This window comes from Ursus maritimus, unplaced genomic scaffold (assembly GCF_017311325.1).
Source record: "Ursus maritimus isolate PB19 unplaced genomic scaffold, ASM1731132v1 scaffold_33, whole genome shotgun sequence".
Lineage (NCBI taxonomy): Eukaryota > Metazoa > Chordata > Mammalia > Carnivora > Ursidae > Ursus > Ursus maritimus.
The window spans coordinates 439,688-456,761 of NW_024425897.1; the positions used below are offsets into that span (position 1 = coordinate 439,688).

The following is a 17,074-nucleotide window of genomic DNA, read 5'->3' on the forward strand; positions in this document are numbered from 1 at the left end:
GCCTTATTGCACTTAGCAAAATGTTTTCAGGGTGCATTCACATCGTGGCATGTGTCGGAATTTCCTTCCTTTTGAAGGCTGAATAGTATTCCATCGTAGGGATGTACAACATTGATTTATGCGTTCGTCTATGGGGAACACTTGCATCGCCTTCACCATGGGCTATTACAAATAATGCTGCCGTGAACCTGGGTCTGCAAATTTGGTGGGTCTTTTTTTAGCATCAGATTTTTGCACTTATTTGCCTCCCTTTTAGCTATTTGGTTTATTTATATATGTATTGTTACTGAGATGGAATTGGCATGTACCATTGTATTAGTTTGAGGTGGGTAGCCTAATGATTTGATGTATGTATACATTGCGAAATGATTATGGCAGTAAGTTACCATCCATCACCAGAGTTAGGAATTTTTCTCTTCAGCTAATTGTCTTTCAGTCAATTCCCTTTCCTCTTTTAACAGATTTCTAATTACAGGAATTTTTGTCCACGTTAGGAAAACGAAATTTTGAGTCGAGGGTAAGAAATAAAATACATACCTTGTAAATTATTGGTTCTTTTTTTTAAATACCAAAGGTTCAAAAAGTGCTGTGATGCCAGTTGTGGTTCGTGTGCGTGTGTGCACTGAAATGCGGCTTATAGATGGTGAATGTCGTTCTTTTTGGTGTGCTCTTCTGTGAATGATGACAGAGTTGTGTAACCACCACTACAGTTAGGATACGCAAATCCATTGCTCCAGAAAGTGCTGTCATCCCACAAAGTGCTGTCACCCCAGAGAGGGCCGTTACCCTGGAACGTTCATCACCCATGTCCCTTGGAGGCATCTCTTCCACCCGCAGCCCCCGGCAACCATCAGTGTGCTTTCCTTCCCTGCAGCTTTGCCTGTGCCCCAATGTCATATAAATGGAACCCTACAGAGTGTAGCCGTTTGGGTCTGGCTTCCTTCACTTAGTGCAGTTGAGATTTATCCAAGTTGCGTGTATTGATCGTGCATTCCTTTTTATTAATGAGGAGTATTTTGTCACCTGGGCAGGTCAACACAGGCCTTTTCCTTTCTGTTCTATTCGAACAGCATTTTCGAGATAGAGCTTACATACCATATAGTTTACCCGTTTCAAGTGTAGCATTCACTGGTTTTTAGCACGTTCACGGGGTTGAGTGACGCACCACCATCTCTGTCTGGTCCCAGAATGTTTTCATCCCCCCCAAAAGAAACCTCGTACGCAGGCGCCTCTCCACATCTTTCCCTCCTTAGTCCAATCTGCTTGCTGTCTCTGTGGATTTGCCTTTTCTGGACATTTCGTGCAAATGAGGTTATACAGCATGTGCCTTTTGGTGGACATTGTCCTTTTTTTAATGGTTTCTTTGGAAGGCTCATTCTCCAGGTCATGTTGTATCCTGGGGGGTGGGGGGAGGTGAGGAGCTGCTCCCCTCCCTGTGTTCCTGGCTCCTCCCCCAGTGTGGCCTTTCTCTCCGGGTTTGGGGCTGCTCCCATCAGGGTACCAGGGAACAAACCCCTATCTAGGCTTCTAGCTCCCCTTTCTATAACCCAGGGTTCCACCTGTCTTGCCTTCAGCCTCCCCGAAGGGCTCAGATCCCAGAGGTGATGTGTGGATCGGAGGTCGGAACCTTCAGCCTCCAAGAAGGGCCTGCAGCTTTCGGGTATGCCTCTCCCCTCTCTGTGAGTCCAGCTGCTGAGTTCCCTTTTGTCATGTTTGCTGCCAGGTTGGCCAGGCCCCAGGAAGGGGGGTGGGGGCAGGAGAACAGTTGCCATGGCATATGGCCATGATGGGCACCCATAGCCTGGAATCCAAGCTATGGACTGAGGACTGGCTTGGGTTAGTATGGGCAGATGCGCTGGTTCTGTGCGGGGCGGGCTGTGACCACAGTCGGATCCCTTCACCACCCGTAGTCCTTGGACCTGGAACTTCTGACACATGTCCCTGGGAACCTCTGTGATATTTGGAGTCTGCAGGGACACCCATTGCCCAGGACCCCAGGGCCTTACACTGGAACTTCTCAGAGTTGTTGCTGCATTGGTACACAAAACCCACAGGGCTGGAAGGGCCTGAAATAGGCCCTGTGGAGCTCGGTGGGGGCGGGGCTATCCGCAGGGGCCCAGTTCTCGTTCTGGGAACACAGGGGGCTTCTGGAGCTGGAAGGCAAGTGGAGACTTGCGTCCACGGAGTGCACCCAACTGTGAGCATTGCTCTGCACCTCCCACCACACGTGATAACCTCCGTGGGCCGCACACTCTGACCCTGATGGACAGGGTGTTTACAGCTTCGCACTTTGGTGTGTTTCCTCATTTGAAGAGGAAAACAGATGCACCTGCTCTCTGGCCAAGAGACGTGGCAGGTGCAAACCGCACGCCCAGTTCCGAGTGTTATCCGGACCGAGGCATGAGTTACTTGGTCATAAATCAGGGTCTTGTCTGCAGAAGACTTGGCAGTGTGAGGAATGGCCGTCTGTGTCCATTGCTGGAAGGGTGGGGCATTTCATTCACTCGGACACTGCCTTGGTGGGGCGCACCGTTAGCTGATGGGCCGCTGAGAAGGAAGGCAGCACTTCCAGTCATTGTTAGAGGCAGAGATGATTGTATGATCCCACTTTGAAGCTTCTGGAAAATGCATGTCTGAGAATTGTTGAGGGATGGTTACGTTTCTTCATCTGTAAAATAGGAATCAGAGTAGTCTTCTGCTCAGGGACTTGCCATGAAGATTCGGTGAGGTGATGCGTGCAGGAAAAGCACTTAGCCCAGCCCCTGGCGCGCTGTAAGGGCTTAATGACACTGGTTATTCTCACTGTATTGTTGTGATCACTGTTGCTGTATGACAGATAGCAGGAGAGGATGTTGGCTGCTTCATCAGCTGGCTGGAGGTTTGGGCTTGGTTGTTGTTGTTGTTGTTGTTGTCCTTGTTGTTTTTAAGGGACCAAAGTGGAAGATGAGATGCTGCCTTTTTTCCTCTGAGTTGGAAAAGCCCAGAGTGTGCATTTCCAAGCAATGATTTTTCAAATGGTTTGGTTTTGTTTTAGGAACAGAGCCCTTCTTTTGAAATGGCATTTTAGACCTCAGTACAGGGAACAGACGAGGAAAGAGCCACAGTAGCTGAGCCTGGCCCAGCTCAGCCTCCCCTCCAGGCTCTACCCCACCCCCGCCTCCACGTGGCTCCCAGGACCCTAGCTTGTGGCTGACTCTTTCATTCTGTGTGTGCTCTCCTGGGCAGCAGCTGGAGATCTGTGGGGAGACTCTTCCTGGAGATCTGTGTCCTGGGTCTTTTCCAAGTGGTGTTGGCTGGCCAGGGAGCCTGGCTCAACTTCCCTCCCAGAGTAGAGAAACAGAGTTGGTCCCTAGAACGACCTGCTCTTTTTGGCGGTGATGTGGGGTGAGGTGGGGGGTTTTGCAGCTGTGAGCCTGTGTGTGTGAGTGTGTGCTGTCCAGCCTTGCCTTTGCAAAGGGTTATAGGCGGGGCTTTCTGCCAGTCACAGAAATTCGCTTTTACTCTTTTTCTTTTTAAATTGTGACAAAATTTTCAAGCATGAAGTTCAGCGGCATTAAGCACCATTCACACTGTTGTATAACCATCACCATTTTCCATCTCCAGAACTTTTTCATCTTCCCCAGCTGAAACTCCGTCCTCATTAAACTCTCCATCCTTCTTCGCCTAGCCCCTGGCAGCCATCATTGTCCTTTCTGTCTCTATGAGCCTGAGGACTCTAGGGACCTCCCATATGTGAAATCATGCAGTATTTGTCCTTCGGTGGCTGGCTTATTTCACTGAGCATAATGGGAGGTTCATCCATGTTGTAGCGTGTGTCAGAATTTCCTTCCTTTTTAACACTAAAGAATAGTCCTTTATATAGATAGGCCACGTTTCGTTTGTCCCTTCTATCTATGGACATGTGATTTATGTCTCCCTTTTAGCTATTGTGAATGCTGCTGCTGTGAGCATGGGTATACACACTTTTACTCCTGACCCTTTGCAAACAGTCCCTCCTGCATGAGCACCCAGGGCCCTACTCAGACACCGTTAGTGGGAGATGGGAGAAGGGAATGGTTCTCTTGCAGTGACTGCCAGGAACCCTCAGCCCTCTGGAATGTAGCAGGTTGCTGATAAAAAGGGCTGGAGTTCTTGGAAAGGGGCGTTCCTGGCTGCAAGTCCTAATTCCATTTCCAGCCACCTTCTCTGCCAAGGGAATTTGAGTCAGCCGCTCCTGGGAAGTGGTGAGGCTCTGACGAGGTGAGGGGAGATGGGGGAGTGTTTCTGTATGATTCCAGCTGCCCCTGAGCAAGTCAGTGACAAAACCAGAGTGGAGTGGGACAGGGATCTGCTTGATTGGACATTTTGCTTCCATTTGACATTTGGGGCCTTCCTCCAGGCGGTGTTGGGCCCAGCCCTGGGGTGGGACTATGGTTCTGCACCCCGGTCCACAGTGCAGGAATTAGGATTGGAGCCTGCCTTCAGGAGACTGGGACATGTAAGAGGGTTATGGGATCAGTCAGTCAAGGAAGGAGTCAGATGGTGACTGAGACTCCAGGAATTACACCATTCCTGTAAACCTGGGTCATTTTCTAGAATAACCAGATTCCCGGAGCGCCTAGGTGGCGCAGTCACTTAAGTGGCCGACTCTTGATTTTGGCTCAGGTCATGATCTCAGGGTCCTGCAATTGAACCCTACACTGGGCTCCACACTGAGCAGGGAGTCTACTTAAGATTCTCCCTTTCCCTCTCCCCCTCCACCCGCTCCTGCTCTCTCTCAAATAAATAAATAAATCTTTAAAAAAATAGAATAACCAGATTCCCATGGATTTTGCCATGTTCAGGAAATCTGGCAGAGTTGGTAATTACAAAGTCTAACTGAGAAACATCTTACACATAACCTTCTGTTTCCCTTGAGTATTTGGGAGGAAGCTGTGGGTGCATTTTATGGGTAGGTGTTCCAAGCTCTTTCCTCTTTGGTTGGGACTGGGGGCCTTGATAAATGTCAACAGCCCCACTTTCTTTTTCTTTTCTTTCTTTTTTTTTCTTTTCAAGATTTTATTTATTTGAGAGAGAGAGCGCAAGAGAAAGCATGAGACAGTGGGGGGGGGCAGAGGGAGAGGGAGAAGCAGATTCTCCACTGAGCAGGGAGCCCAACTCAGGGCTCAATCTGAGGACCGTGGGATCATGACCTGAGTCGAAGGTGGACGCTTAACTGAGCCACCCAGGCACACCCCCCCGCCCCCACAGCCCCACTTCTGATCTGCATGAGGCTTTCTGCAGAAAGCAAAGCCTGAGGTTACTCCTAGCCCCTTTTCCATTATGCTTCAAGGGCATCTTTCTCTTTGAATTCTAGTGTCTACATTGTTGAAAAGTCATTAACATGTTTATAAGCTCAGACCCAGTCATCCCACCCTAGGGTATTTTCCTAAGGAAATACGACTTTTCCCCCCCTCTTTTTTCCTTTTTGGTATTATTATATGAAGGTATTCATTGTGTTCGTAACAGTGGAAAATTGGAAACAAAATAAACGCCCTGCAATAGAAAAGGGGTTACAATAACTTGGTCGACTATGATGTCATCATCAAATGGTAAGGATGAAAATTGTGTAGCAGCATGGGACTTGTTCATACTGATTGTGACGTGTGTGTCAGGATTTGTGTCTGTCATCTCTTGCTGTCTAACAAATCATCAAGGAGATGAAGTTGTACGGGGTTTCTTCCTTTCAATTCTGGCTACTACCATGTCTTGTAATAGGTTTAAAATGGAAATTCTGCACATGATAGTCATTGGGTGCCTAGACAGAGGATGATGGGGTTGGCGGTTAGGTGAGGGTGACTGTTAGGTCTCCTAGACTTGCAAGCTTGGCCAGTGTGAGACCTCTGCATCCTGCACTTCGGGAAGAAGACTTCTGGAGATAGTGACTGGCACTGTGGGACATGTTTTAGCTCCATGGTCTCTCTTCCTCTCACCTGGACAGAGGGTGGATGGGTCTTGATGGCAGCACAAATGGACCCATGCCATTGGAGGTGTTGGTCACCCATCTCCATAAGGCAAGTGCGGCCCAGCCAGCACCAGATGACCATCCCGATATAGGAAGAGAGGACATCATGGGAATCCTCTTGTCCAAGGACACTGATAATCTGGTTGTTTTGAGTTGGGGTCACAGGTGTATTTTTCTGTCCCCCCACGTTCCTTTTTGCAGGTTACTGCTGTTCCCCTTAACCAATGGTTCTTTGTAATCTCCTTGCAGGATTTTGTGAGCTTGAACGTGCTTCAGAATAAAAATGTAAATAAATACCCGGGGAACTTATGCTCTGTCTATGCATGGGATGGCAGCACTGGAGAAAGGGCGTTCCTGTGCAGGCTGGGGCTCTGGTCTGTGCCAGTGGCTGCTGGGCTTAAGTTACAGCTGCCTGCCCGGCCATGAGCCGGGCCAGTTGCTGGGACAGGAGAGGCCTCAACACCCACACAACCTGCTGGAGGGAGAGCTGTGGCCCAGGTTATTGAATCCTGCCTCGTGAAAAAAACTTGGGTCTTGCATGACTGTGGCCAGGATATCAAGGAAGGGGTTTGAACCTGCCCCGAGCGAATAAATGGACCTTGTTCCAGGGGAAGCGTGGGCTGTGGAATAACCCTCCTCTGATGAGAGTAATTCCTTTCCTAGTGCATGGGGACCTGCCTCCTCTCTGCGTTCCTACTCTCATTCTGCTATTCCTCCTGAACTCCCAAGCCTTTAGAACACTGTTGGCTGATCCCTTTGGCCCCCTCTGCCTGGGCTTTGTGCCTGACCTGATCTTCGGCTCCCCAGGCGGGTCAGAAGCACTGGGAGCTGGGTGAGCATCCATGTCTGCTCCTGCTGCTTGTCGGCCCCAGAGCTCCTGTCCTCTCATCCCCCTCACATCCCCCCAGGCCATGTAAGGATTCCATGAGGTGACCAGGACAGGGCCTCGTGCCCAGCGAGCATGAATCGCTCAGAAACTGAGTTCCCCTCCCTGAGTTCAGCCTTTTCTTTAACAGCTGCAGAACTCTGATTAGCCAGAATTTGTGGGACCTCCAGTATCTAAGGCAGATGAAGCTGGTTGATGCTTACTTCTCCCCGACCTTGTCCCAGCTCAGCCTCCGTCTCTGCTGCTGTGGGTCCGAGAGCTGGGAAAGTGCTGCTTCAGGCCTTGGTCTCAGGGGTAACGGGGAGGAGGGTGAGGCCTGGTCCTGGGTGGGCCCAGGTGACTAGTGACAGCCTGGCAGCCTAGCCTGGGGCTGGCTTCAGTGGGGGCAGTGGTGGCTAGAAACCAGCCTGACGGACGTGCGGGCTTTCACTTGCCCCTCAGGCCACAAGTGACTGATCTGGTGTAAGGATTTTGGTCCTCCTCCTGAAGACCCTTCACTCCCAGCTCCGGGCAATGGGGCCAGGGTCCAGGTCCCACTGCTGGGGGAGGAGGAAGGAGAAGAGATGGGGGAGGCCCACCATAAAGGGCTGATTTTTCTGTCCTGGAATGAGCCAGCTCCGAGGGTGAGTGGCTGTCAACAGCTAGGATGAATTGCCTATTTACTTGTTTCATTAAGAGGCTCCTTGCCCGTGGGAGAGGTCGCAGCCTTGCCCACCCTTTGCGGGGACGAAGTGGTGTTTACAGAGCGGCCAGCTGGTGCAGGGTGAGGAAGTGGCTAATCCCACATTAGGGAGCCAGGAGGGCCTGCAACATGCCAGCCCGTTCCTGCCTTGCTACTACCCTAATGGCCGTGACAATGGCTGGGTGGACAGAAGGCTGGGCCAGCCAGGCAGTGAAAACAGGAAACCTAATCTTTTCAAAATAATCCAGGGGGAGGGGAGAAAGTGAAGAAGCGAAGAGCATAAACTGACAGATGGCCCCTGCGGGGGAGGTGTCTTCCAGCGGCTGGGGCTTCTCAGGGTTGGAAATTGCAGTGAGTCAGCGAAAAGTTGAGGGTGCTCTCATCTTTCCAGGTCTGTCCCTGACGTTGGATGGTGTGTTAGCAGGAAGCCTCCTACCCCAGCCTCTCACTGTGCCTATTAAAACCATCCCCTGTTGCCTTGACTATGCGTCCCTTACCTTGATTGTGACTTTGCCCTGCCCTTGGGCATGGCCCCTGGCCCCGCTCCTCGGGTCAGCCAGTGGATGCACCAGATGTGTGTTCACAGGGCCCAGTCCGCCCTGGGCTTGGGGTCCCAGGCCACGCTTTCCAGGAAATCGGGCCTGCGGGCCCACGCGCACTGGGCCTTCCCACCCTTCTTAGGTTCTGCTCGGCAGCAGAACAGCTCCCTGCTCCCCGCTAGTTCCAAGTTCTTCCTCCCTTGTGCTTTCTGCACGGCATTCTTCACCTGGAATGCCCCTCCACGTGTCTCCACCTGCCCAGATCCATGTGTCCTGCAGGGCCCGGCTCCCATGCCACCTTCCTCATGGGCTCCCTTTGTCCCACCCTGTATCCTTCTATCGCCCTTGACTTGTCTCCCTCTTCTGACCTCTCCAAGTGGCCCCTCATCCATGCCTCCTTCATGTGCTGTCCAGGCTCGTTTGGTACTTGTGTGTGCACTGCCTGGTCTTTTGCAGCAAAGAGCTATCCTGGGATATCTCCTCTCCCTGGGAGGACTCAGCCCCCTGGGCTGGCCGCTGCTCTGTGTGTGTGTGTGTGTGTGTGTGTGTGTGTGTCTGTGTCTGTGTCTGTGTGTGGCCACTGCACAGAGGGGTGAGCTCACCTGCCACCGACTCTTTGAGACTGGGCACAGGCTCGCTTGTGGGCTCCAAGTCCAGCAGAGCACACAGGGGCTCTGCTGTCCCCACCCTTCTGAGTCCTTGAAACACTTCCATCCCTCAAGTGGGAACCATGGGGTCCCTCCCTGTGCCCAATGTGCTTCTGAAAAGGAGGAGGGTTACCTTGAGTGTTTGTCTATGGTGAAGTGAGCGCTGTGTGTCAGATTCAGGTGGGCTGTGCTGGGGGTGTAACACCCTTGGAGAAGTGGGGTGCAGACAACACTGGGTGGTGGGGGAGTGGCTTTGGTGTCTGCCCACCCTGGACACCCACTCTACGTGGGTGATTTTGGCTCCGTGGCTCAGCTGTCTTTGAGGCAGCATTTGCTTCCAGGCCTGGAGTGCTGAGAACCTGGGTATCTCAGCCTGAGGCCCCGAGCTGCCTGGGAGGCCTGTGGCATCCTGAGGAGTGCTTTCCTTCCCAGGCCACTGGAAAACTTGGCTCAACCAAGGGAGTTGGTGTGAGTGTGAGCATGTGTGTGTATGTGTGCATACACCTCTGCGTGTGGACACGAGTAAGCATGTGTGTGTGCATACGTGCACCTGTGCTGCCCACACATGGGGAGAGGAGCAGTGGTTCCAGGCTGGGCGTTGGGCTGTCCCCCATTTTTTAGTGTCTCTGAGCCTTGCTTCTCAGATGAGGATGCTGACCTTCTTGTGTACCTCTGAGAAGATGAAGTGAGAGCCTTGCAACGTCCCATATATGGTGATGCGTCGCAGACAGGCCCTCAATACAGGTATAGTACTAGCTCCCTTCCCACCCCGCTCCAGACCATCAGCTTCCTGACTAGCTGGGCCTCACTTGGCTCAAGGAGAGCCTAGGTGAACAGGGTCTTCACACCCCCGGACTCCAGTTGGCAAGGGGCCTGGCAAGTTCTCCATCCTTCCAGGGCACAGTGGGGCTGTGTCATTAGCCTGGAGATTTCAGGTTTGTTTGTAGGCCCCAATTATAGGCGTTTTCGCCTAGCTGCCCACACAGCGGTGACCAGCAGCTCTGATCCCCTTCTTCCCTGCCGCCGGGCACTGTGCTCACCTCCTCCTCATTCCCTCTTCCCCAGTGAGCCCTGAACCAGGCCCTGCCTCTTCCTGCCTTTCCCGCAGGCAGAGGCCCTGGTGCCTGGGACCCACTGCCGCTTAAGGGCAGTGACAGGAGCACGCTCGCCCTTATCTCGGCCGCCAGCCTGGAGGGCCAGTTTATCTCTCCTGTCCACACAGTCTAAAGGAAGCTGGTGCTGAAACGGCAAATGCTGGCCTGACTCCACAACAGGAAGACGGGTGTGGGCGCGGGTCCCCCGGCATCGACCATGGCTGCCACACAGCAGTTACTCCTGCTGGTCCCCAGGGCCCTTTGTCCTGTGGCTGCCTCGGTGGTTTTTCAGATTGGCATTTATACTTTTGACTTGGTTGCATTTTCTCAGAGCTCTTTGTAGACTGTGCAATGGGATGTTGGGGTGACCTGCACATGGCACCATGGTCCTGGTGGAAGTAGCTGCTACCCCCTCCCTCCCTGGCAGCCTGGGCAGGGCACAGGGTGGACATTTTTCTTCTAAGGCTCATTTCCCACCTCTAGGAAGACCAGATATCTCCTCACTCTGAGCTGCCTTGTGAATGAGTGAGAGAATGAGCCTCATTCTCCCATGGGAGGGCAGAGGATAGGAGGACAGCCCACTTCCCACCTTCCCATCCACCGTGATGCCATCAGTCTGCCCAGAAGAGGAGAGACTCCCTCCCAAACCTGGACAGAGCAGCCTTTGACGAGCCCAGAGCTGCTGGGGGCTGGAGCCAAGCGTTCTCATCCATTTCTCTGACCCTCTTGGCCACAAGGTATGGGGGCAGCCTCAGAGACCTTGGAGGCAGTCTGGGCATCAGGGGCAGTTGCCTGGGCTGCCCCAGGAAGGGCGTGCCAAAGCAGGAGAGGGCCAAGCCTGCCTGGAGCCATGCTGAGATCAGCTCCCCTTTGAAACATGTGTGTCCTGCTTAATGAAAGAAACAGTTTGGTGTCGTGCTTTTTCTGTGCCTGGATTCCCCTCTCCCATTTAAATACAGAGGAGGACACCTGACCCTGACCCTGGACCCGTCTGGACCAAAGACGTCATTCGAGCCCAGAGTAGCATGCATTGTGATTATTTTGGGACTTCCTCTCCATGCACCTCTGGGCTCACTCACTTGGTGGACCCCACCCTGCTTCTCAGACCCTGCCCATGGCAGGCTGGCCTGGTCAGGTGGAGGGCGTGGGCTCTGACAAAGCCAGGGCTGCCAGCCAGAGACCAAACTGTAGGGCCCGTGCTCCAGGCTCTCATACCTGAGACCTGGAAGGCATGGCCTGAGCTCCCTCCTGCCCAGTCTGTGCTGGCAGCTGTTCAGGACTTTGTTTTGGAGGAAATCCCTGTGGATCTGGAGGAGGCTGAGATGACCCAGGGCTTGTTCCTCACCCTTAACCTCTTGTTTGTATCCCACTGACACCGTTGTCTATTTGCAGTATGGCTAGCAGCTTGGGGGTTAGGTAGAATGGCAGTTCTGGGAGTCTACAGTAAGGAATTCCAGATACTTTTGTGTCTTCCTGTATCCTAGCTTTTCCATCCATTGGCAGCACTTTTCCAAGACTTGTCCCCTTTTCTGGCCTTCGCTATCTGGAAGTTTAGGGGCCAAATTCAGCTCATTTGATGTAGTTAACACATCCCAGAGACCTAAAACATTCTTTGGGCCTTTTTGTTTTCTTCCCAGTGGTCTTATTTTCACACTGTTTAATTTCTTAAGGCTGCTTCAGATCCTTTTGGAAATAGACGGGTAGAAACCTACACAAATAAGCTCCCCACCCAGCCTGGCATGCTCCCTTGCCCACATCCTGCTCTCCTTCCCTAGGACCTGGAGGCCTGCTGAAGTGGGGGCCCCTCCTTGGTTGGGGCAGGGCGGGGTGTGGTGTCGCCTTAGAAACTATGCAGACCTCCTCCTTGGGCTCCCAAATGATTCATTTCCTTCAAATGTCCTGTGCTGTTTTCCAGTAGAATCTCCATTATGTGTGAATCAAGATCCTGGCTCCTATTTTCTGCCATGACTGATGTGATCTTTCCCTTTAGAAATATTCTTCATACAGGGCGCAAAGTCCTTCTTTTATACTCGTTGGTACTGAGAGTGAGTGAATGTTTGTGCACGTGTGTGTGCACGTTATTGTCAGGTGCTGCACGTGAAGCGAGCTAGGGAAGACATGCTTTTGTCTCATGGCGTGTTGCCTGTGCTAGTGGGTTCTTGTCAGCATTTAAATGCCTGGGCAAAGATGAGGAGAAAAGTCCCTAATCGTCATAACAGATTTCTAGGTCCACAGAGATGGCAGGAAACAGCCAAGTTCTGAAACTAAGGAGAGGAAGGTGGTTGGGGCTCTCCTTGTCATTTAGGCCAAGGAATAGCTCAGTCTGGCCACTATTTGCTTTTATGGATAAAGTTTTATTGGAACACGGTACACTCATTTGTCCATGCATGATGTACGGCTGCTTTCACGCTGTAATGGCAAGGTTGAGTAGTAGTGATAGATACCACATGGCTTGCAAAGCTGAAAATATTTACTAGCTGGCTGTTTTCAGGAAAAGCTTGCTGACCCCTGGTTTAAGATAGAACACAGAGGTGGAAGGCCGCAGAATAGCATTCCTACATAAGAGAGAGTCTTTTTCTCTCTAGCAGTTTTGTCTTTTTCATTAGATTTAATATGGTTAGTCTCCTCAATACCACCTGAGGGGGGCCAGAGGAGCAGGGTCCTGGAATTTGGGTTCTTGGAGGACAAAATCTCAAAACAGCCCTGCCAGGTTACTTCCATTATCCCCTTGCCAGCAGAGGTTCAAGGGGTGTGTCTCCTGCATGGTATCACTCAGCCCAAAAGCAGGGAGGGAGCCGTCAGGTGCATGCCATCCTGTGGTCCAGCCCTCAGAGAGAGAACAGGGAATTAGTCGGCATCTGAGCTGCCCTGTGGGACAGAAGGAAGAACATCTTGACTGTAAGCATGGTTAAACACTGGGGTAAGCTGTCAGGGAAGTGTGAGAAATTCCCGTCTGAGGAGAACTTTGGAAAGGATAAACCATTTTTAAGTGTATTTTCAATGCCTGGGTTTTCAGCTGCTTGGTGACGGGGCATTGGCCTCAATGGTCCTGGAAGACAACCTTTTGACCTTTCTGATTCAGCAGGTCACCACCACCCGCCCACCCCCACTGCCCTGCCTCAGAGCAAACCCTTTGCTGCTCAGATCACAACAGCACCAAGCCCCTTCGGAAAGACTTCCAAGGCCCTGAGTTACTGGAGACTTGGTTTCTGGAGTGGTTCTTGCACCAAAGAAATCTTCTAGAAGGCTGGACCACCTTATGAGGTCCTCATGTCTATGTGTTGAGACTCTGTCTGTCTCAGAGACTCTGTCTGTCTCAGGTTACCATCAGCCTCAGGGCTCCTTTATCTACAACTTTTGTCAGCCTTGTCACGCAAATGGTTGGGAGCATGGGGTTCAGGGTGGGTCATTCCCTCAGGTTCCAGTGAGAGAAAATCAGACTGAGAAATTGTAGGAGGTTTCCAGGAGAGAGTGAGTGAATGGATTGGGGCTTTCTTTTTCTCCAGGGCAGGTGCTATTTACTGTCCTGGTGGATTGAGGAACATCCACCTGGGTTTTTCTGAGGCACTTTTTTTTTTTTTTTTTTAAGATTTTATTTATTTATTTGACAGAGAGAGAGAGAGCCAGCAAGAGAGGGAACACAAGCAGGGGGAGTGGGAGAGGAAGAAGCAGGCTTCCAGCAGAGCATGGAGCCCGATGTGGGGCTCGATCCCAGGACCCTGGGATCACACCCTGAGCTGAAGGCAGACGCTTAACGACTGAACCACCCAGGCATCCCTGTCCAAGGCACCTTTTGGAGGCATACTTGGAACCCCAACAGAAGCCAGTGGGAAGGTAGTAGGGTGAGTTTGTAGAGTTGGCTTTGGTGAGAGCAGACTTCACCAGTCTCCTGACGTCACAACCAGGAGCCCTCCCCTTGAATTGTGTGTGTTGGTCTAAGTGGAACCTGATGTGGGGCTTGATCCTAGGACCCTGGGATCGTGACCTGAGCTGAAGGCAGATGCTTAACCGACTGAGCCACCAGGTGCTCCACAATGCAGATTTATTATTTTACAGTTCTGGAGGTCACAAATTCAAAATGTGTCCTATAGGCTTAAGTCTTAGTTTTCTTTCATCTGAGGTGGTTTCTATTTTACCTTCATTCTTGAAGGATATTTCCACTGGGTATAGCATTCTGAGTTGGCAGGGTTTTTAAAAATTCATTTTCCTTTTTAAAAATTTTTTTTTATTTGAGAGCAAGTGCACAAGCACGAGCAGGAAAAGGGGCAGAGGGAGAAGCAGACTCCCCACTGAGCAGGGAGCCCGACATGGGGCTCCATCTCAGGACTCTGGGATCATGACCTGAGCTGAAGGCAGACACTTAACCAACTGAGCCACTCAGATGCCCCTGACGGTTCTTTTTATCTAACACTTTATTATTATTATTATTATTATTATTATTATAACAACACCCTCCTCTGACCTCTATAATGGCAGGTGAGACATCTACAATCATTTCCATCTTCGTTTCCCTATATGTAATATAGGGAATATGTAATATGTAATGTTGGTTTTTTTCTGGCTTCTTTCAAGATTTTTTATCTTTAGTTTTTAGCACTTTGATTTTGATGTGTCTCGTAGTGGTTTTCGTTGTTTATCCTGTTTGGGGTTCACTGTATTTCTTGAATTTGTACATTTATGGCCTTCACCTAATTTGGGAATTAGTCAGCTATGATTTCTTCAAATATTTTTTCTGCTCCAGTCTCTCTTTTGGGACTCTTGTGACATGAACATAAGATGTTTTGATGTCGCACAGATCCTTGAGTTTCTGCTCCAATTTTTTTTTTACTCTGTTTTCTTCCTGTTGTTTAGATGGATAATTTCTGTTGATCTGTGTTTAAGTTCACTGACTCTGCTCTCATCTCCGTTCTGAAACTGAGTTCCTCTCCAAGAAATTTCTTATAGGTGTTATTTTTTGGTTCTAAAATTTCTGTTTGGTTCTTTTGTTAAAGCTTCTGTTTCATTGCTGAGGACTTCTGTTCTTTCCGTTTGCTTCAAGAGTCTTTGCCCTTACTTTTTGGAGGTGATTCTAATAGCTGCTTTAAAATGTTACTCTGATTATTCCAACATTTGGGTCATCTGGGGGTTGATGTTTGTTGGTTGCCTTTTCCTTTAACAACTTAGGTTTCTAGGTTCTTTGTTGAGTAATTTCGAATTGTATCCTGGACACTTTGAATGTTACGTTATGAGACTCTGGATTGTTTAAATATTCTGGAGATGTTGATGGAGTTATTTAAACAGCCAGTCAACCCCGTTAGGTTCAAGACCGCACATCCTAGCCCACTTTCTGTGGCCTCTGGTTCTATCGCCCACCATGCTGTGTACCAGCGGGGGGTCAGTCTGTAAGCTGGGCAGTAGTATCAGTTCTCACCCTTTGTAGTTCAGTCCCCAAATACGTGCAGAGCTGAATGAAGGTGGTTTCACACACAGGCAGCTTGGGGGTCAGCTAAGGGCTTCACACGCAGACTTGAAGGATCCTTTCTGCAGCTCCTTCCTCTCCCTGATCTGTCCTGCACTCTGCTTCCCCAGGTCCCGACTAGAAAGCTGGGTTCCACCTGCCCCATGCTGACGCCCGAAGGTCTACTGCCACTGTACTTGTGGCAACAGGGACTCTGTTTCTTTGATGACACTCTCCTAGTATAGAGTGGAGAGGGCACAGGACTCCACCCCACGGGGCTGCTGCTGCTGTGTCTGTGGGAAGGGGAAGGAGTGCCTCGCTTATGCTGGTGTTTGCCTGGAGGACAGTAGGTGAGATTAAAAGAGTTTAATTCACTGGATCCCTCCTTTCGGGGTCCTTTGTGTAGAGAAAACAGGCTTTTCTGTTGTTTGGGTTTTTTTTTTCTTTCTGTCTGTGCCTGTTGACACTTTTGGGCTGCTCTAGGACCCAAGCTGGGATAGATGGGTGTGAAAAACTCCCAACTCTTCTGTGTGATAGCACAGGGCTTTGTCCGAACCCATGCAGTCTACAACACGAGAGCAAATGCCAACACAAACTACAGGCCCTGGGTGATGATGGCCTCTCAGTGCAGCTTCATCATTGGCGACCGATGCACCCCTCTGGTGGGGAATGTTCATAATGGGCAAAGCTGGGCGTGACTAGGTCAGGAGGCATGTGGAAAATCTGTAGCTTCCTTTCAGTTTTGCTATGAACCCAAAACTGCTCTAAAAGAAATAAAGGTTAAAACAAACAGAAAGCCCGAGAAGGCCCTTCTGGGGCGTCCGTCCAGTCCTGGATGCCTACCCGGTGCTTCTGCTCTTAGCTGCCTTTCAGGGTCCCGTGGTAGCTATTTCCTATGTTTGGTCCAGAATTTGTAGTTGTGGAGAGTGGGAAAACATGGAGTGCAATTGCTCCACCTCGCCTGGAACTGGAAGTTCAAGCTTCTGCCTTTGAATTTGCTTCTTTCTGCGTGTGGTGGTGTTCTCTGGGATTGGCCCCTATCCATAGACATCATTTAGAGGGGTGCCACCTGTGCTGGTCACCTCTGCCTTCCCCAGTAACGTGCCGCCAAGCCCGGTCCCACTGACACTTGCGCTGTGGATTCAGGCCCGGACCTCGTGGCGTAGTCCCCCACCAGCCCTAGCAGCTGCCAACTTGTGATGCCTCAGAAGCCTCTCTTTGCTTCTTGCAGTTTACTCAGCAGTATCATACCCTGGTTTGCTTAGTCCCTGCTCTGCTTCAGGCCCTCCTGTTGATTTCTGTGGCCCCACTCAGAGGTTCTTACAGGGTAGGTATAGCTGCCCACATTTCTAGAAAGAGAAAGGCTTCCGGCTATGAATGCATGGAGATCTTTGGCAAGATCAGGAATTCCTGGCCAGAGGATCCCAGAAATTGTGTCCCCGCTCCCGCCTGTCCTGCATGCCAAGACCTGCCTTCCCACCAGCCAGCTGTCATTCCCTAGAGCACCCGCCCTGTGCAGTTGTCATGGACACATAGCATTCCTTCATGGAGTGGACTCTGTCATGGTGTGGGTTCCGGCTTCTCTGTAGCAAGGGCCACAGGTGGAGTGGGGAGCACAGCATCCAGAACCATCTGACAGGACAGATGGCATCAGGCGAGCTATTGTTTTCCCATTTGTCAAATGGGAGTGACCCTAGGAACTTACAGGGCTGTGTTGGGATTAGCAGTAAGGTCCGTAACAGCCTGGCATGCTGTAGGTGCCCGGGAATGGGGAAGGAGAGGTTCCGTTTCTGAGATGATTTCCCT

At 50.9% G+C, this 17,074-nt stretch overlaps 1 protein-coding gene and 1 long non-coding RNA gene across 2 annotated transcripts in view; both read left to right on the forward strand.

Annotated features, from left to right (window-relative positions):
- Positions 1-17,074, forward strand: part of BCR (BCR activator of RhoGEF and GTPase) — a 119,310-nt gene that overhangs the window by 23,297 nt on the left and 78,939 nt on the right. The window lies entirely within an intron of this gene.
- On the forward strand, positions 7,026-8,033 carry LOC103669197. Its single transcript, XR_570205.2, has 2 exons — positions 7,026-7,492; positions 7,943-8,033. It is a non-coding gene; the product is annotated as an uncharacterized LOC103669197 (long non-coding RNA).